The following is a 22,200-nucleotide window of genomic DNA, read 5'->3' as shown; positions in this document are numbered from 1 at the left end:
ACTGATATAACTGTCCTTGGAACGATACACGGAACTAAACCAGTTACTATACTACTACACGATCGGGTACACTGCCCGTTAGTATACTATACTACTAAACCAGTTACTATACTACTAAACCAGTTACTATACTACTATAGTAGTATAGTAACTGGTTACTATATTATAGTAGTATAGTAACTATACTAAACCAGTTACTATACTAAACCAGTTACTATATTATAGTAGTATAGTAACTGGTTTAGTAGTATAGTAACTGGTTTAGTAGTATAGTATACTAACGGGCAGTGTACCCGATCGTGTAGTAGTATAGTAACTGGTTTAGTTCCGTGTATCGTTCTAAGGACAGTTATATCAGTCAAACTAGAATTAGAAACTATATTATGATTAACTAAGTAAATTAAAGTTAAAAGTACAAGTTTTATGTTTTGGTGGCTATTTAACGATTTAGCCAAATCAAAGAAGGTTAAATGTAAAAACAATATTTTTGTCTTTTAAGTTTATGAAATGATAATAAATGCAAATAAAGCAAGTAAGATAGTTTTGAATTAAATCAAAGAGATGAAATGTTTATCTAGATATTTTACCCTCGGTATTGGATGTAAGTTTAGATATTAAGTCCTGATTGAATAATTATGTGTGTAGTTATCTAATAGGTTCACTAAGAGTTCTCTCGGATAAACACGCAAATACAATAACAAGATCAAGGGTTCCCTTTTCACTATGGTTCTTGTATTTGTAATCAAATAACTATAAGCATGCTAATCACCTAAATCGACTCGCCAAGAGTTCTCTTTAGCAAGTATTCAAACTAGAATTACTAAGTGAGGGTTCCCTATTACTTAGACCTTTTCGTTTGTGACTAGTTGATCAACAAGATCAAAGACTTGAATAACAATTGTCTTTGCGTTCGCCCTACGCAATTCATTCCTATTTCGTTTAACCTTTTTAATCTAGTTTACCCCCTTGGTCCGGTTTAGCAAACAATCAATCTAAGACAAGTTGATTGTAAATCAATATGATACATCAACAAGAGTTCTCTTTATCAACAACATATCAATTAACTAGATACAAATGATTTTAACAACAATAAGCATGATTCTTAATTCAAGCTTCAATCTATCATGCATAATACATTCAATCAATAAGATTACATCCAATACCTTGGTTATTAATCTAGACAAACATTATAGAAACTAGCCAATAATCATGGTAACAGACAACAATACAATCAAATTATTAACTGAAATCATTGCTGAGAAACAAGGAAATAACCTACAAGAACAAGAGTTCTTGGATGAAGAAGGATTTGACCTTTGATTCCTTGATGTTTTAGCCTCTTCCAAGAGCTTGGAGTTCTCCAATTTGCTCTTCAAAAATCGTCTCTAGACTCTCTGGTTCGTAATGATATGAAACAGTCCCAAAAACTGAAGTTTTAAAGTGGAGAAAGTAGGTAAAAAGCAGAAAAGTCGGCCCAAACCTACTACGGGACGTCGTCCCAAAAGGCAGGACGGCGTCCCACTAAACAAGCCAGGATGGCGTCCCAAACAACCAAGACGACGTCCCATATCAAAGGGCAGGACGGCGTCCCCATGCCCTGGACGGCGTCCCAATTTTCTGATTTTGACTGTTTCGTTTTCTTTTTAATCTCCTTTCATTTGTACTAAGTCTAACATATCGGAAGCTTTGTTTTATCATTTTAGAGTGCTATCTTGACCCTAACTCGTATCGGGATCAACCAATGTCATAAATCATCAAAACTCTTTGCAAATCATTCTTCCGATACAAATTTTCGCATCTTGACTTATCACTTGTAGATCACCTTCATTATCTTCGATTCTAGAGCGTTTTTAGTGATATTGCGATAGATATATATGATGTTATTGAGCAATATCAACCTGTAATTCGTAGATCTAGTAGAACTCCTCATCGACCTGAGAGGCTAAATCTTCTGATTAATTCAGATGAACCTCATCTAGGGGATTATGATGAACCCTCTAGCTACGGTGAGGCCATATCAGATCCAAAATCTGACAAATGATGAGATTCTATGAAGGCAGAGATGCAGTCTATGAAAGATAATCAAGTATGGGACTTGATTGATCTTCCACTCAATTGCAAGACAGTGGGGTGTAAATGTGTCTTCAAGAAGAGGGCTGACATGGACGATAATGTAAACACTTTTAAGGCTCGATTTGTGCTAAAAGGTTATACTCAGACTCAAGGAATTGATTATGAGGAAACTTTTCACCAATCGCAAGCATTAAATCAATTAGGATACTCATTGCCATAGCTGCTTTTCATGATTATGAAATATGGCAAATGGATGTCAAAACCGCTTTCTTAAATGGCGGCCTAAGCGAGGATGTATATATGGTTCAGCCGGAAGGGTTTGTGAATCCTAAGCATCCTAATAAAGTATGCAAGCTTCTAAAATCTATTTATGGATTAAAGCAAGCATCCAGGAGCTGGAATCTCAAGTTTGATGAGAAAATTAAAGAGTTTGGTTTTTCTCAAAACGGAGATGAGCCCTGTGTTTACATTAGAGCTAGTGGGAGCAAAGTAGTCTTCTTGATCTTGTATGTTGATGACATACTACTTATTGGAAATGACATTCTAACTTTGCAAGATGTCAAGTCTTAGCTTGGTAAATGTTTTTCCATGAAGGATCTTGGAGAAGCTACTTATATTCTTGGAATCAGGATCTATAAAATAGATCTAAAAGGCTTATTGGTTTGATTCAAAGTACATACATTGACAAAATCTTGCGTAGATTTAGCATGCATAACTCTAAACGCGAAGCATTGCCCGTGCAAAAGGGTGTAATCTTGAGCAAGTCTCGAAGTCCTATCACACCTGATGAGATAAGACGAATGAAAGGTATCCTATATGCTTCGACTATAGGATCCATAATGTATGCTATGTTATGTACTAGACCCGATGTCTCGTTAGCTTTAAGTTTGACGAGTCATTGTCAACAGAATCCAGGTGAAGAACATTGGATGGCTGTTAAGAACATTCTTAAGTATTTGCGGAGAACTAAAGATATGTTCTTGGTTTACGGTAGTTTAGAAAAAGAGTTGAGTATTAACTATTATACAAATGCTACCTTTCAAACTGTTCGAGATGATTCTCGATCCCAGTCAGGTTGTGTCTTTGTCATGATGGGCAAGACAGTTGATTGGAAGAGTTCAATGCCGATCACGGTTTAACAATCTACAGCAGAAGCAGAATACATTGCTGCCTGAGAAGCTACTCGGGAAGCTGTTCGGATTAGGAAGTTTTGTTGTTGAACTCGGAGTAGTATCCAACAATACATCTCCTGTAATAATGTACTGTGCTAGTTCAAGTGTTATTATACAAGCGAAAGAATCACATTTAGATAAAGGTATCTGACACATTCTTTGAAAGTTTGACTACATTCATTGAAGTCATTAAAAGATGAATGATATTAGTATTCTTAAGGTTCATACAAATGATAATGTGGCTGACACGTTCACGAAGCCCTTAATGCACAACAAGCATGATGATCATGCTAATAATATTGGACTTTGTTATGCTACTGATCTTTTTCATTTGTAATTTGGTATTTGGATATTTTTGGAACATTAGGCAGTTTTATCTTAATGAATTGATATACTGTTGGTATGATCGTTTTCATTTATATCACTGTGTTCTATATTAGCATGTTTAATCCATGAATAATTGTTAATTATTCAAAATCTTCATAATCAGTCATGTTATGGGAATAACATGAATTAAGATTAATGTGAAGTTTTGGTTATATTCATTGATGATGAATAGTTAACTTGTTGAGACCAAAATTCATATGTATTCATTGATGATGAATATTGGAATGACCCAACCGAGATATCACTACATCGATCGTTGTTAGTAGTGAATATTTTAGTGATTATGCCTTTATGTCCTTAGACTTGATATGCACGCTGGTTTCAAATGTGTGAAACATTGTACTTTGATATGGTTAAACGCTGTCCTGAATAAGGCTGTAATAAAGGCCATCATTGGGTATAATGTAAAGCTCGTGAGAGAAACGTGTATGCAACATAGGATTTGTTCCTTCAAAATATTTGGAGTTAGATACTTTTGAGCTCCTCGATGAATAAATAAGATATTTGTGTGGCCGCACCCAGATGTAAGTAAGATGATACTTAATTAATTTGGTGATCTAATTCAGTTCTGAGATCGAGAAATAATTGTTAAACAAATGAGAATGACTAATGATCCATATCTCAAGTTTAACTAAAGTATCTGAAGCAAAAGGACGAATGACATTTACCACTTACTACAAGCAGTTCCGAGAAACTACCCTCACGTGAATTTAGGGGCAATGGCCTGTTGCTAGACGGTATCCATTGTTTGTATAATTACTTGGTGTTGTGCCATGCACAAGTGGGAGTCTGTAGGATTAATGTGCAAGGTACAAAATATAACTATATGGCTAAACTCATTTGAGCCTTCGGGGTCACACATATATACACCTAGACGTCAATTGAAATATATATATGATGTATATATATTATTCAAGTAACGAAATAAATTAAAATATTTGTTTTGAATTAATTAATTAAACGTGTAATTAATTAGTTTTTTATAATGATTACAAATAATAGAAAATTTGATTTTCAATTAATAAGATATGGGGTGCTTGTTGGTTACGTTCAAGTCTAAAACCGTGTTTACATATCAATTTTCTTGTTGACTAAGATTAAGTAATAAAAGGAAATGATTTTTTATTTTCACTGACTTATTTTATACGCGTTAAATCGAAAAACAAATAACATGCATATATTGAGTCGGTTATATAATATAAATAATCATTGTCTTTTTTGGCCGTGTGTGATACACACGAAAAAAAGGCCCGGATTCTTTTTGGTTTTGAGAAGGTCACGAGAAATAAAATCATAAGCAAATAAAATCCCATATCCTTTCGTCGTTATCGAGAAACACCAAAACATATCATTCTTTTGTTCTTTTCAAAAGTAATCGACCGAGTATTATTTATTTATTATCTTATTATAATAATTTGATTATTATAATATGTTACTTGAGTTTGGACTAGCATCCATTGACGTTGCTTGAAAGTGTAGTGGACTATCCAAAGAGATGACTATATTTTTGGTCATAGGTTTCTCTCCAAAAAGGCGATTCGTTTCAACCTTCTCGTGGACATCAATTCTCAAAGTTATATCGTTAACTCCACTTTGTGATTTTATATAACTAGACAATTATTAGTTGTGTAACTGGATCTCAATGAGACGTTATAATCGTGTGCATGTTTATTAAATATATGATTATTTAATCTTGTAAATTTTTATATAATAAAAGATTATTATTTTAACTGTCCGCTGCGTTAATTTAATTTAAAAGGTACATACGATTTTCCATCACTCACCAATTATATTATATATTCATATGAATAAAGATCTTTTTTTAGAACAGAGAAGAAAAGACAGCTACTACCTTTTTTAATTGATCGATGATTTCATAATAATAACACCATGATGGAGGATTCTCAAATTCGCCGCCATTTCTAACCAAAACATCATTAGTGGATTTGTGTTTGCTTTTAATTTCAGCAAGTTATTTTGTTTTTGCGTTTGGAGTTCGGGTTCATTATTATTATTATTGGCTTTGATTTTCTTTCTTAATTACTGCATATTGAGTTTCTTCCTTAATTATTGCGTATTGATTTTCTTTACTACTTATCTTGCAAATCATATATAATTTTTTTTCTTTCTCAAATCATATATAGGGGCAGGTTCAAACGAGAACCACTAAAAAGGTAAGAACTTCGAGAACTATTTAATTTAATAGTTTTTATGCGTTTAAATGCAACAAATTACATGCAAATGTAAATTAATGCACATATCATTAACAAACATATGTTCATTAGCTCAAATTACATGTTAAGTTGTTAATTATATGAAATTGTTCAAATGTTCGGAAACAAATATGCACATGTGAACGAGAAACTATATATTTAATTATATAGGTAAAATATAAGTGTTTTTCAACTACTTTATGTTCATTCATACTCTTCTTCATGGTTTATGTGTGATTCAATCTAGTTACATGTGAAAATCTTTATAAATCAAAAGTTCTCGCAGTTCTCGCATTTTTTATGGTTTTCGTTTGAACTTTTGGCTATATATATAAATCTAATATAGAAAATGTAATGTCAATAAATGATTTAAGTTAACAATAACCGGTATCATATAAGGTAACAACAGTATTAAATGATAGAGACACAGAGTATCTGTATTTTCGAAAGTTATTTGGTTGACTAAAACTAGTTATTTTGGATCATTTTATATTATTGAATACAATACAATAGAAATTTTACAACTCAGTAAGTTTTGATTGGTGTATCATATAGTACAAATACTCGGAATATCGTTAAGGGGTGTTTAGATTTGCGTTTTGAAAATCGATTATGCGTTTTGGATAATCATAATCAACTAATCAATCAGCTGTTGTAAAACGTGATGTAGATGAGTAGTGTTTGGATTAGATTTTGCATTTTGATATCGCAATAATTAGATAATCAGTTTTTTTAGTGTTTGGAAAAAAAAAAAGATTATCCAATACCTAATTTATAAAATGACTAAAATAGACATAATATTGTTAAGATCAATTTAAGATGTAAAAAATTATGTTTCTTATGTAACATATACTCTGTAATATTTATTAACGTAATTGTTTATGCCATGCAACAATAATATTAATGTATTAGAGTAATTAATAATAATATAATACAGTGACAACTGAAATAAAAAAAAAAATGACGATATATTGTATAACCTGAAATGCCCCGTCCTAATCCATCAGGACGAAGTCCATATTGATTATAAACGATTCACAATAGTTGGTTACATCGCGAGGTACTTGACCTCTATATGATACATTTTACAAACATTGCATTCGTTTTTGAAAAAACAATCTTTCATTACACCGAAAGTTGACGGCATGCATACCATTTCATAATATATCAAACTATAATTGACTTAATAATAATCTTGATGAACTCAACGACTCGAATGCAACGTCTTTTGAAATATGTCATGAATGACTCCAAGTAATATCTCTAAAATGAGCAAATGCACAGCGAAAGATTTCTTTCATACCTGAGAATAAACATGCTTTAAAGTGTCAACCAAAAGGTTGGTGAATTCATAGGTTTATTGTAAACAATAAAATTCAGTACTTTTGGTAGACCACAAGATTTAATTGCTGCATGGTACAAATGGGCCCGAATCCTATACCTACCTGTAATGTACATGCGATATCTTTTAAATACAGTACACTTTTCTCGTGTACAAAATCATTTTTCATAATGCTTAGCAAAGTAGGTTCGTATCTTTTTCTCCCCCGTAGGTTGCCTCGCGATTTTTAATAATTGTATTTGTACCCGTAAATTGAGTACAAAATAATACGCGTAACCAGCGAATTAAAAGTCATTCATACGAACTACAATTCACCTGGTAATCGACCTTAACAAGATGCATATAGAATATCCCCCGCATACCGGCATTTCGCACGGTCATGCAAAGACATACAATCAGGCCACTCTTTTAAATATGATGGTTGTGTACACCTCACAAACTGATCATATCTTTTAAAGCTGACGGTTGTATACCTATTTCAAAGTACTAAAGCAGTTCAAATTCTCTGACTGGGGCTGGTTAGTGCCTATAGATCTATCTTTAGGATTCGCGTTAATTAGGGTGTATGTTCCCTAATTCTTAGATTACCAGACTTAAAGGGGTGATATCCGGTGTACTCATAATAACTCATTCGTAGAATGTTTTTAAGTACTTGTGTCTATTTCGTCAAACATTTATAAAAGTTGCGCATGTATTCTCAGTCCCAAAAATATTTTGTAAAAGAGTAAAAGGGAATCAAATGAACTCACACGTATAAATATTGTAAAACAGTTAATAAAGCATTTGCATGTATTCTCAGCTCAAAAATGTAATAAGTAAAAAGGGAGCAAATGAACTCACCATACTGTATTTTGTAGTAAAAATACATATGACGATATTGAACAATGTAAGGTTGATCTCGGATTTACGAACCTATATTCAATTATGTATATTAACACATGTGATGGTAATCGAACAACTTTATATCTTTATTAGTGATTTTAGTTGTTATTGTAAATCATGTGTTTCATTATTAACTTAATTAGTTATATTTATTTTATATGTCTTAAATAAGTAATTAATATAAAAATATTAATATAGTTAGGTTATATGTTTTAAATATAGCTTCATATAACTAATAGCTATATGATAAAATAATATTGATGATAATAAATAAAAAGTTTTTTCATCTTATAATAATAATAATAATAATAATAATACTGGTTATTATGATAATAATAATGATACTAGTATTAATAAAAATGATAGTAATAATAATAATTTTGATAAAAATGATAATTTTTCTAATAATGATACTAATAATAAAAATGATAACAATAATCAAAAGGATAATTTTAATATTTTTAATAATAAAAATGATAATAATAATAAAAATAATAGTAGTAATAATAATAACTATAATAACTATAAAAATAATAATTTTTCTAATAACGATAATAATAATGATATTAATACTAATAATAATTATTTTAATAATAATAATGATATTAATGATAATAATAATAATACTTATAATACCTAATGCTAATACTTAATAATGATATACTTATTAATGATATTAATATTAATCATATAACAACAATAATTAATAATAATAATAATAATAATAATAATAATAATAATAATAATAATAATAATAATAATAATAATGAAATATTAATAATTATAAAGTGCTACCTTAGTAAACAAAAGAATTGGTGGTGGTCGCTAGAAATAGAAAAGCATAGATAGAAGCACTCGTTAATGATTCTGAATGAGTGGTTTTTCGAATAGCAGTAAAACAGTAATATATACAACAACTTTGGTGGCGGTTTGTGTGGAGTTTGGTTCATGGTTTGCTATAGTAAACAGAAATACGCTTAGCAAGTAAGTCGTGGATACAGTGGTGGATTACGATGGTTGAAAGTGGTGGAATGATTATTATGATTAAGGTGGTGGTTAGAGATGGTTCACGCAAGAAGATAGAAAAATCCTAGAACAAGGAGAGGTGGTAAGGGTGGCTGAGGTGGTGGTTAGCCGATGGTGGCTTTAATGGTGTGGTTGTATGGGTGATTCGAAAGAAAAAAAATTATGTATATATATATATATATATATATATATATATATATATATATATATATATATATATATATATATATATATATATATATATATATATATAAGTGGCACAGTGACGGCTATGGGTGTTGTTTTGGGTCAATTCGAGCAGTAGTAGTGTGAATGGCAACGTGGTGGTTTTGAGTTTGTTTCGAGCTTAGACAGAACTTAAGTAGCAACAAATGCCGTCGGTTGGGGTTATTTTTGGGTCTTGTGAACCAGCGAGTAAAACAGAATGGAAAGAGTAGTAGTATTGTTAGTGGTGTTTTTGATCTCAGTTCAATCAAAAAAATAAAAGTAGTAGTAGCAGTTAATAGGAAGATAGGTTAGGGTGGTTATCGAGCAAGTTTAACTAGAAACCGGAAACGTACCCAAAATATAGAGCTGATGGTGGTGGTTGTCACCGGCCAAAATAGAAACGAATAGTGCAGCAGCACTAGACAGAAATAAATAAAAAATAATAATAATTATGCGAGTAGTAATCAGCAGTTTTAAAAGTTGATGTTAAGGTGGCTCGTTGGTAGGTTGATATTTGATCATAGGAAGAAGAATACAGTGAGGTTGTAGTGATAATTATGTTAACCGATGGTGATAATGGAAGTCGATGGTTGTTGATTGTGGTGATAGAGGTTGAGAGGTGGTCGGTGGTGTTAAGTTTGATGACAAACGAATAGTGGTGGTTATCTTCATGGCGACAGTGACAACAAAAAGGGTTGTGGTGGGGATTGAACAAGAAGAAGTAGCATGGTTATGATTCATGCAAGGTAAGAGCCGTTGTAGTACAAATGGTGTTATAATACGGAACTAATGGATGTCACAATTGATGAGATAAACATCTTCACATTATGCACATGTATATGAGTATATCTATCTGTAGTTATTTAATTGGTGCATGAATATGTTCCAATAAGTTTATGTATAGTTAGTTAATAATTGTTGTGGTAGTTATCAATCAAGTGAAATCCACTGGGAGTATTATATAAAAAGCAATCAATAACATATTAATTAAATACATTCGAAAACGTGTGAGAAACATAATTAGCTGTCTTAATTTGTATTATCTTACCGACAGTTTTCACGGACGGTGTATCGTGCGAAATCAGTGGTGGATAAAAGTGTTTAGAAAAATCTCATATTTTTAAATTAATTATATTTATTTATTTTGGTCATTATGGTATAAAATTCGATCATTAACTATTAAATAAAAATTACATTAATTATTTACTCTCAACCCCAAGTAAAATATAAAAAGTTTTAAAATTCAACAAATAGTTCCTAAATATATTTTTAGTAAGCCTAAAATTTATAAAATTCATTCTCAAATCACCGTTTATTTTTACAATCATATAAGTTCGAATTTAACTTGCTTAATATCGATCGACTGACAAACGAGTGTTATTTTCGCTCACTAAACAAGTTCGAAACCATATAAATATATATTCAATATACCTTACATATATATATATAGATTTATTTTATCATATATTATTTTATTTACAATATTAATTAACTCATATAATATTTTAATTTATAATAATTAATATATATATATATATATATATATATATATATATATATATATATATATATATATATATATATATATATATATATTGTAACAACCCAACATTGATTTACCAAAAACACGACACAAAAAAAAAAAAAAAATCTGTGACTGCCCATCTGGACGGCGTCCAGAAATCGGGACGGCGTCCAGCTTTTACAACTGGGACGGCGTCCAAGGATTTGGGACGGCGTCCCAATGAACTAAAAAGTACTGATCAGTTTTTATTCACACGCGAGTGGAAAACCCGCTTCCCGACACTTTTAAACGTAACCAATTTGACAATATGTGATATTAAGTAAAACTAAGATATTTCCACCATAAAAACAAGTTTTACAACACCGAGCCCACAATGACCCGTTTTACAAATAATGTAGCGATTTCGACCCATTTATCTCTTTAGACGGATTAGGACTCTATAACCCAACCCAATACCAAGAGCATAATCTCGGGGACTACCAAATCCCCAATCCGCGTCCATATAACCAAAAGCTACCCCTTCGAGCCCAAGCGCTCATATGCCTCTAGTCTAACAACTAGCTAGCTTCATAACAAAATACCTGTAAAAAGGTAAACAACGAGAGGGGTAAGCATAAAGCTTAGTGAATGCAATAATTATACACATACATATATAATATACCTACTTGCAAACACTTACACACATACCGCATACATGCTAGCAACACGATTAGCTTATCATTACAATTACAAGCTATAACCTCCAATAATCAAGCTAGCATAACAAAAGCATATATAATATGAACAAATATAATATGCTTACGCTACAACACAAATAACCATGGTCGACCAATAGTACAAGGGAACGGCGCTCGCGAAAACGCCATCGGTGTTCATAACATCCGTTAGGGCACTTAACACCTCGCACCACTAACCCCTAGGGTGGCACCTTAACACCTCGGCACATCACCCCGAGTGGCATCTTAACACCTCGATGCAACACTCATTATTTTACGGAGTGGTGTCTTAACACCTCGACACTACACTCCTAGGTGGCATCTTAACACCTCGATGCTACACCCGAGTGGCATCTTAACACCTCGATGCTACACTCTTCACGTGAAACGTGGTGTCTTAACACCTCGACACTACACCTTTCACGCTACAACAAATAGATACATTATATACATACGCATATAATTATTCCACTCACCTCGAATTGCCCGCACAAGTCATAAACGTAAATCGCCTCCAAAAGCAACCGAGCAAACCTTTTACCTATAATACGCATATAGATATACAAACAATCAACATACATTCTCTACGAGAGAATTCGACTTCAACACCCTTAACCAAGGGTTTACACCTATCACCACAAACCGCCCATTTAGACACATAAAGTGGACTTCACCAATTACCACTACGGGTGGTAATTCCGACCCATCCAACAAGTACAATTTAACCAAAATTATATTTTACACCATTTAAACTAATCTAGGTCTTAACCAAAATTGCTTATCATCCAATTAATCCAAAATTAAAGTCATTACCAAATTTGACCCATCTAAGTCAACCTATTTTGACATAAGTCCCAAAAACATCTTTAATCACTAACGGCTAGTGACTAACTTTCCAAAATACCATTTAACACTTGAATCAAACATTTATATACTTGGTTCATCAAATCTTGACCCATAACTTAGTTTGACACCGAATCAAGCTTACTTGACCCAAAATACCCATTCGACCTAGATTAGGGTTTACACCCAAAAATCAAGTCAACACAAGTGTTCTAAGGTTTAACTAACACATGCAAGGTCCAAACTAACAATTCCATCAATTGAAACCCTAAGTCACCAATTCGGGCTTACATACATGAATCTTCCCCAAAAACCCCCAAACTTCACAATAAATGGGTTATAACTCTAACTAGCACAAACTTTAACTCAAACAATAATCTTAACAAAGAAATTCGGATTTAGAGCTTACCAACACTACCACCACGTAGCCGTGAACGAGGTGAACAACTTTAACTCTTGAGACCGGACCCGAATCACACTTCTTCTTCTCCAAATCCCCAACTCTCTCTCGCTAGAACCTCTCTCTCTCTCACTAGGGTTTGATGAGAGTGTTTGAGAAGGTGAAATGGGGATAAGAATGAGAGTGGATCAGTTTTAATGGCTCAAAACCGACCCCCAAGTGAAAAGACTCAAATACCCTCTTTTAAAACCTTTAAAATACAGCTGCTGGCCTGTCAGGCCTTCTGGACGGCGTCCAAAAAGCTTGGACGGCGTCCTAACCTTCATTGTTGGACGGCGTCCTAAAGTCTGGACGGAGTCCCAATGAACTGAGTCTGAAACTGAACTTGTTTTGGTCGTAACTTTCAAACCGTAACTCCGTTTTCGACGAATCAAATATCGTTGGAAACGTAATGAGATTTACTATCCAATGGTAAGGTTTTAGAACATCAACTCCAACTTTATTTGGGATCCAAATATACACTTACATGCCTCGTATTTCGAATGACGCTCGAAATAACGTGTAACTGAAAAACGGGTGTTACATATATATATATATATATATATATATATATATATATATATATATATATATATATATATATATATATATATATATATATACATATACATATATATATACATATAGTTGTTCGTGAATCGTCGGAAATGGTCAAAGGTTAATTGAACACATGAACATAGTTTTCAAAGTTTTTTTTTTTTTGAGATTTCAACATTACAGACTTTGCTTATCGTGTCGGAAATATATATAGATTAAGTTTAAATTTGATCGGAAATTTTCGGGTCGTCACATAACCATTGGCATGTAAGATCATAATCGCATTGAAAAAGTAGTCCATAATTAAAATATCTTATTTTACTAAATCATACTAGTGCCATATAAATTGTTAGTCACTTATAGTCACCGAGACCGAGGGTGACTATGGTAATTTTAAACATGCATACCAATAAATCTGAAAGTGCGTTTTCCTGCAGTGACCCTTGCCTCACTGTTTCAAAACTGCGTTTTTAAGAGAACAAATCGCAAATAATCAACTTTAAAAATTGTTTTGCCAAACACTATAAACTAATTATTTGCATTTGCAAAAACCTAATAATCAAAAAATCATCTTCAAATCGCATTCCCAAACACCCTCTAAATAAGAATCAGTTCAATATTATTATGTCTAATTACTATTTGATCCAATCATAGGAACAGAACCGCTTTGCTGCCTTCAAAGACTACAAATGACATGTACGAGTACTTGAAAATATTTTAGGTTTGGACTTTGGTATATACACAATGATTCATTAAAATAGTGAGGACTGGGGAACAATACCTTCCATAAATCAATTTTCTAAACATTATTGAATGGAACAATAATCTTAAAATCCTATGAACTGATTATTCTATAAGATTGGCATGGTGGCGAAATGATCCGTTACGAATTAGAAGAGCACGACATAATTCATAAGGATTCTTAAATATGTTGTTATGGAGAAGTACGTATAAAGAACAATAATAACAAATATGAGGTAAAGCTTTTTGTGTTTATTTCTCTCTCTTTTGTAAAACTGAGATTACAAAATAAGAGGCATGCCTTTCCACTCTTTCAATTACTCTATTTAGACCTTATTATTTAGTGGTGATGGGGTGATGGGGTGATTAGGTTTTTTTGAGATTTTTGTGGGGTATAGTGCTGAGTTGGCAAATGTGATGGGGCTGAGGGCGTGATGGAATTTGTAGTGGTGGGCGTGATGGTTATGTGATGAGTTAAATTGGTCCCACATTTTTATTTAGTTTTTTTTTTTGATTAATTTGATTTACAAAAAAAATCATTTTTTTCATAAAAATATAACATATAAAATGGTTTATATTAATAAAAACACACTTAAATTAATAAAATTAAACGATTACAATTTATTAAAGTCCTAAAAAAAACACAATACTTAAGAAATCCTAAAATACCATTACACCATTACTTTATTAAATTACTAGAAATTAAAACTACTCGGCGTCGTCATAGTTGTCCTCGTCGCTTGAAAAATATTCTTTGTAACGCTCTGCCATCTTTCTCTTGAACTTCAAAGCTTTTTTCCTTTCTTTCGGGCCGGGGATGTCGTTAACGTCAAGTTTAAATAATTTTGTGACACACTCGAGTGCCGACCTCATTCGTTCTTCCTCAACTATACGATCAATACCCTTGCTTCGTTTCTCCAATTCTTTATCCTTTTTCTCTTCGCACCTAGAAGACAACTCGTCAAATCTTGAAGAATTCATACCACGTGAAGAGCTCGTACTCCGTGCTGATGTACTCGCATCAGACGAAACCGGTTTTCTCGCAGCCTTCTTCGCTCGGTCTCTTCCCATAGGACGTTGAATCGCATCCTCTCCAAAAAGCTCCGAGGTTGTTTAAATGATCTTCCCCGAGATTAACTGTTTGGTTTTCGCCAACCTCATCTTCGAAATCACCTTCTATTACAAGTTGTCCATTTCTCCTTCGCACGCCAATTCCACCAATTGCACGTGGTGTATACCATTTCGGCCTCGTTTTCAAAAACTCCCAAACATCCTTGTAAGTCCACGGCTTCGCTGCCCGACTTTGATATCTTTCCACCGCAATGTTATATACGTCTTGCTCGACACGACCGCTACGCCTTGGGTTACGTTCTTCTTCATTATATAAGGCCGTGAAATCTTTGCACGCCTTATCCATATGTCGCCATTTCCTACTTAATTGGTCGTTATTTCTTAAATACCCAGAATCATTATTATTAAACTTATTTCGTACTCTAGCCCAAAAATCCGTGTTTCTTTGCGAGTTACCGTGAACCCTATCTTCCGAGCAATCGATCCAACACTTAGCCAACCAAATTTCTTCGGGAGAAGTCCACAATTTTTTGTGTTGTGGTTCTTTTGCTTGTTCCTTTCCTTTTCGTTTATGACTTGGTCGAACCCGGACATTTGGTTGTTGCTCTCCACCACGAATTTCTTCCACTTCTTCGTTATTTAGAGGTGTGAAGGTTTGTTGTGTTTGTGTCCATGGTTGGGTATTTAGTAGGAAGATTTTGTTGAGACATATTGCCAATTGGTCGAGTACCCCGAACAGTTTGCGGGGAATTTGAGCTTGAACCGGGTAAATTCGGCGAGCCGAAATTGTAGAGGTTACCGGAAGACGTCGTATTTGCCAAGGAAGAAAAGGGTGAAGTGAAACAAATTTGTGGGATAAAAGGTGTAACTATTTAGGGGTAAAACAAGTGTATTAAGACTAACTTTATGGGATTAAAGTGCAACTTGCCAATTTAATATATAATCAATAAATAAAACTCGCCCAATTTTTTAACGAAATTTATCTCTTTTTTCGCCGCGAGTTAGTTTTCCCGGTCATCGCCGTTCAACTCGAAATAATTTTACGAATAAAACGCAACTAATTATAGTCAAAACGGAGTTTGTTTTAAGGAAAACATTTTGGATAGATTATATATATAATAAGCAAAATCAACGAATTATATTAAGTGGATAGCTAGAGGAAGTGGTAAGCTCATTAGTTTGTAGTGGAATAGATCTGAGTTCGAGTCCTCTTGCCCCATTTCTTTCCTTTTCTCACAATTGTTTTCTTAGTTCTCGCTCAACATTAATTTCATAAAAGGCGTAAAAAAATGTTCCAACACAACGCGCGTACCATTTGGTATATTTGTTTTCCTTATGGAGAGTTAAAGAAAACACTATAATGCATCATGGTGTCATTATTTGGTTTTGATATAAACAGAGGAGAGAAAGAATCGATAAAAAGAACGTTACTTTCAGAAATACGTAGGCATTTTATACATAAATATCGTCTGATACAATAGATAGTTACCAAACAATGTATATTCAAATGCAACTGCCGCACCGCGCGGTCCGAACTATTTCTAGTTTATATTCAAAAGCAATAAAAGAGGCTCTCTCCATAAATCCCATGTACACCATGTAAATAGGATAATGGGCAGTTAGTTAGTCAAGTAACACTCCACGTGATAAAAGTGTTGAGAAGACTAAGGTGGTGTTTGTTTTTCTCATTGAAGACCTTATTAGATCTTATGTCTGCGGGCGGGCAGACAATTTCATTTAAGACGGTTTGTTTTTTTCGCAAACATAAGACAAAATAAGTGCTTCAAATGTCTTCCAATTAGTAGCTCTAAAACATAGCTTCAACTTCAAAATTTAGAAGACATTTTTAATACGTAGTAACTGATACTTTCTCTTCCAAGTTCCAACCTTATCCCTTCTCTTTCAATCATTCTCCACCCACCTTCTCACCATCTCCGGCGTCACCATCTCCGGTGTCAACATCTCCGGCGACACCATTTCCGGCAACATCACTTCGGGCAACACCCCTTCCATCTGCGGCGAGACACCACAGCTTCTTTCCATTTATTTAAGGTTGTTGTTTGTTTTAATAAATTCTTTTGCATACTGAAACTTTCCCTTTGTTTGATCTGGGTGTGTAAGGGGTCAAAAACCCATGAGAAAACTCAAAATGAAACAAAGGTTTAAAAAAAAGCTCAAAGATGGGTTATCTATACAGTTTTTTGAGTTATAATAATTGAAAAGTAGTTGTGGAAACTGGAAACTATGCTTTTATATATATATATATATATATATATATATATATATATATATATATATATATATATATATATATATATATATAAAAGAGGGGTTTAATTACTGTAGCAGCAGCCAAACACCTCTACACGTCACGTTTTGTGCCGGAGTTAAAAAGTCAGCTCGTCAAATGTTTAATTGAATTGAATATATATATAATCTGAGCTTTGTTGGGCTCCACTTCTAGAACATTTGCCATCAAACTAACATATTTAAATACGTAGTACCTTTTTTCGTTAGCCTTAAAATTCCAGAGTAAGTCATTAATGGAGATATTTGTTTTTTCAACTCTTGGTTGAATGCCACGTTTATTCTTCTTATTAGTCACCAAATACGTGTCTTCTATCTCCAGTGATTCAACTCCCTTTAAAATGATTTGTGTCTTCATCCTCATCTTTCATGTACTTGTCTTCTCTCACTCAATGGACATCTCGGATGAAGGTAATGTTAGTGTTTTTCTGTTTTTGATTGTTTCTTTAAATTGTTGTTATTTATTGGTAAAGATATATATAGGGAACTTTTAAGCGTTTATAAAGTACCCTCTTGTTAATCAAATAAACGTTGTTTTGCAGTTTTAATTCAGAAACTTGAGGAGGTTTGATGACTCTCATTTTTTGAGATAGGTAAGATGATAAGACGTGAATTCAGATGCAAGAATGAAGAACCGATTGAACTTGAAGTTATGAGTTATGCGTCGAGTTGTTAGTTTTTCTGATTCTGATGAAAACATGAAGGCATCATATGAGGTATCAGGTATGCGTCGATTGAACTCTGAAGGCATCATATGGTTTCTATAGAGCTATGTCTTCCAAGAATTCGGGTCTATTTGATTGATGCAGTGTTCGAGTATGTATGTTAATTGATTGTTGTTGTGTTTGGATATATATATTAATTGAATATTTTGGTGTTTGGATTTACTCTGTATATATGATTGTAACTGTTGGTACCTTAAAATGATTGTGTGTATGCATACTTATATATGAATAATTTGAATTTTGTTTGTACTTATTGTTAAATGCTTTTGTAAAGAGATTTTAGAGAAGATCCATGAATACTGAATCGTGAACAATCCTTGAAGTTGATGTTTGTAAATATCAGATGATTTACTGCTTTAAGTTGCCCAATTCATAATCATCTATACAATTTGTTTATATAGTTTCTTTAACTTTTAATTGAAAATCAAATAATGCAAGATATTAGTAAGAAAAAAAAATGATGAAATACCAAGTATCTATAAGCCATTTGTGTGTGGTCAATTACAAGTTCACAGCATCGAATAACCTGTGATGATAGAGCAATAAAAAGGTGGTCAAATTAAACATCCTTGTCAAAAACATAACACCAACAATTATCCTTAATGAGTTAATGTTGAAGCAACAATGGCAAGCTTTCGAACTATATCAAGGCACATAAGGTGAATCTATAGTCGATACGTAATGGTTTCATGGGCCGTGCATTATGCACGGCCAAAGTCATACTAGTATATATATATAAATAGAAGAAAGAAAGATTGCGATTGAAGTGTGTTTCAGGGGGACGGAATACTACATACAACTTTAATTTGAGAATAGCAACAGAGATCACGGAGCATGTGGTGAAAGTAGTACAGTAGTACAGTAATGTTCACTATTACAAATTGTGACTTGTTTTTTTGAAACATATAATATAATGAATTTTTAACTAGTATCATGAATGCTTTTTTTGTTAAATATTTATTTTGAAAGTTTGATTTTTAACTTGTAATGTAAAATCACATCAAGATTATTTTTTAATTCAACATTGTTTTAGTGAAAACTGAAAATTCAGAATTTTAAATTAAATTTAGCATACATAAAAACAAACTGTCTTCAATCTTCATATTACAGATCTTCAGGCCACATCTTCTTTACAGATGTAGTTCGCAGATTTAAGATAAAAACATCTTAAAAAACAAACAGCACCTAATTCTCCTTTGACTTGTTCAACGGTTTTCTTTGTTTCTCGAAGAAGGAGTGTAACGGATCACGAAACCATAAAAATTGAGAACTTTATTCATTAAAAGGTAAGAATGTATGGTTATGCAACAAATGGAAGGGATTAATTACGTCAAAATATCATTCTATAAGATTGGCATGGTGCCGAAACCAAAAAAAAAAAAAAAATGAAAACATAATTTATTAAAAGTTAAAACTGCATGGTTATGATGAGAAATTGTAGGGTATTACCAACAAAATATAGGCCACGCCACGGTCATATCTCTTAATAACATAATGATTAGTATCACAACAAAAACTGTATTACTACTATACGTATTACATACCCAAAGATTAACACTTACCACCCAAAAATAACATCCATCGATAGCCAATTTTAAGAAACATGAATTTTTCAATCTAGTACTTGGCAATAAAGCTTGATACAATGATACCCATGGTTCTAAATCATTCGCTACTCGGTTCACCATATGTATAATCTTCTAAACTCATTACGGTCTTTTAGCGGGTCAGCTTTTATTTTGATCCACTCATTATATAATTTTCTTCTATCATATGAAACCGCCTCCCCATTAATAATAACTTCACCTGCAGATACATCGTGAAAAGAATATTGTAAATCGTGGTACGTCTTGAATAGAAGCTAATCCGAGGTCAGGGAAGAAGGCAAATGAGGCTTCCAATTCGGGTACTTATAAGCTTAAGAATCACACTGATGACTTGGAATACGAAGACTCGATTCAAAACTTGTTTATGGGTCCTCATGATATAAGAGACGCTGGTTCATCGGCAATCGAGAAAGGAAATATGTCCGTGAAAGCTTTTGCGGCATTCGATGAATTGATGACACATTTGGCCGGGGAGAGTGTATCGAGTGATGGATCCGCCAAAGTGTTATCTCATAAGATAGAGAATCGGGCTGGTAAAATACTTTGAAAGAGACGGTTAATGGTAAGCTGAAAATGGCGGGACCTAGAGGTTGAGAGATTGGATTTGCTCGTGATCTTTCGTTTACTTTTTTTTGTTTGTCGTTCACTTAGTTCGTTTTGTTGGGTTGATATTATGATTCGTGTTGTATTGCTAGTATTTGTTAGTTTATTTTAAGGTTTTTGGAGTCGTTAGGGGAGGCTCGTTGTTAGATAATTTTTGTATTAGATGAGTGTTTTCTAGGGGCGAGCTTCCCCGTTACCCCGTTCTTTTGTTTTCTCTGTTGAGGACGTTTTCATTTGGAAAACGACTTTGTTTTTATATGAGTTTTAGTTTTTTCGCCAAAAAAACGCAAGCAATTGTTTAAACAATTATTAATACATGTCCTAGTATGCTTATTTGATTTCATATTTAATTAAGAACAGCGCGCGCCCACACACACACACACACTTTTTATGTCCACGACCGGACTCGAACCCACAACTTCGAGATTGATAAGTTGTTGTCTTGATACCGTTAGGCTTTGGTAGTAAGCTTATTATATTATTATTAGAAAATTGCGCAGATAGTCCGTGTGATTTGTACCAGCCAGCATGGATAGACAAAGATGCTGTTTTGAGTGTGGATAGTCTTTGTGACTTAAAAGTGGAGCAAGGATAGTCTGATTCACTAACTCCGTTAATTTTTTTCGTTAAAATTAGTCATGTGACAAGCACGTGAGGGTAAATGTGTCATAAATCCCAAATTATATTAATACATTTGTTATTAAACTATAAATTAAAAATTATATATATATATATATACTTGAAACCTCAATTATCATAAATACAGGAAACCTCAAATTATAAATTCATCCTCACAAATTAAATATACTTGAAACCTCAAATTATAAGTTAAAAACAAGACCAAATCTCTTCCACCATTCCAACGAATCATTCATCGTTGTAAATTAATAAACCAAAAAAAATTAACTACAAATTAACAAGAGTACTTAAAACCATAGAGGGTTTCTCACCAGATCTGTTGAAGATGTCACCGGATCTGTTAGAAAGCATTATCCAACGGTGGTTCATCTTCTCCATTGATGAAGATTCCGACGAGTATTCTGATGAATCGAAAAATATATCTGAAAATTAACACTTAGTAGGTGGAAGGCGGCGAGGTAATGAACAGAGGTGGTTTCAAGTAGTATTTCTTGGTTTGATTTAATTGATTCGATTTGCAACTGGGTTTTGGGTATAATTTGCAGGTGGGTTTGATTTAATTGTTCATCACACCACTGTCGGAGTCCCGGATCTAAAAAAGATCGCTGTCAAATTAAACATCACAACCACCATCGGATTCTCCATCACCGTCGTGTTCCCATCACCTCGCCTCAGCCGTCCACCACTCGTTGATCACTCATCCGCCATCCGCCATCCGCCAATCTCCGGTCACTCCTCTACCGTTGTTTCTTAACGCCGCCGTTTCTTATCTCCACCACCACTCCACCGGCGTCTAAATTGAAGAAGATGAGTTTCATATTTATTGATTTTATGATTGTCTTGATTGTATAAGATGGGATTTAGTTTGTTGATAGATTAATTTTTAATTTGAAGTTGGTTAGTTTTTTTTCATTTGGATTGAGATTGCATATGCTTTTTAAAAAATGAGGTTGTTTGAGAAATCAAGGTTCATGAACTGCAGGTGATAAAACATGAAAGGGGAAGCGAATTAAATGAAATGACGAATATACCCTCACATGCCTAGCACATGACTCAGTTTAACGAAAAAAATTAACAGTGTTAATGAACTGGGCTATCTTTGCTCCACTTTTAAGTCACAAAGA

At 33.2% G+C, this 22,200-nt stretch overlaps 1 long non-coding RNA gene across 1 annotated transcript; it reads left to right on the top strand.

Annotated features, from left to right (window-relative positions):
- The first annotated feature begins 17,032 nt into the window (after positions 1-17,032).
- Positions 17,033-18,219, top strand: LOC139858237 (uncharacterized). The gene is made up of 3 exons (XR_011762857.1): positions 17,033-17,247; positions 17,825-17,913; positions 18,045-18,219. It is a non-coding gene; the product is annotated as an uncharacterized lncRNA (long non-coding RNA).
- The last annotated feature ends 3,981 nt before the right edge of the window (positions 18,220-22,200 follow it).

Source organism: Rutidosis leptorrhynchoides, chromosome 7, assembly GCF_046630445.1.
Source record: "Rutidosis leptorrhynchoides isolate AG116_Rl617_1_P2 chromosome 7, CSIRO_AGI_Rlap_v1, whole genome shotgun sequence".
NCBI lineage: Eukaryota > Viridiplantae > Streptophyta > Magnoliopsida > Asterales > Asteraceae > Rutidosis > Rutidosis leptorrhynchoides.
This window is presented reverse-complemented; position numbering and strand designations above follow the sequence as displayed.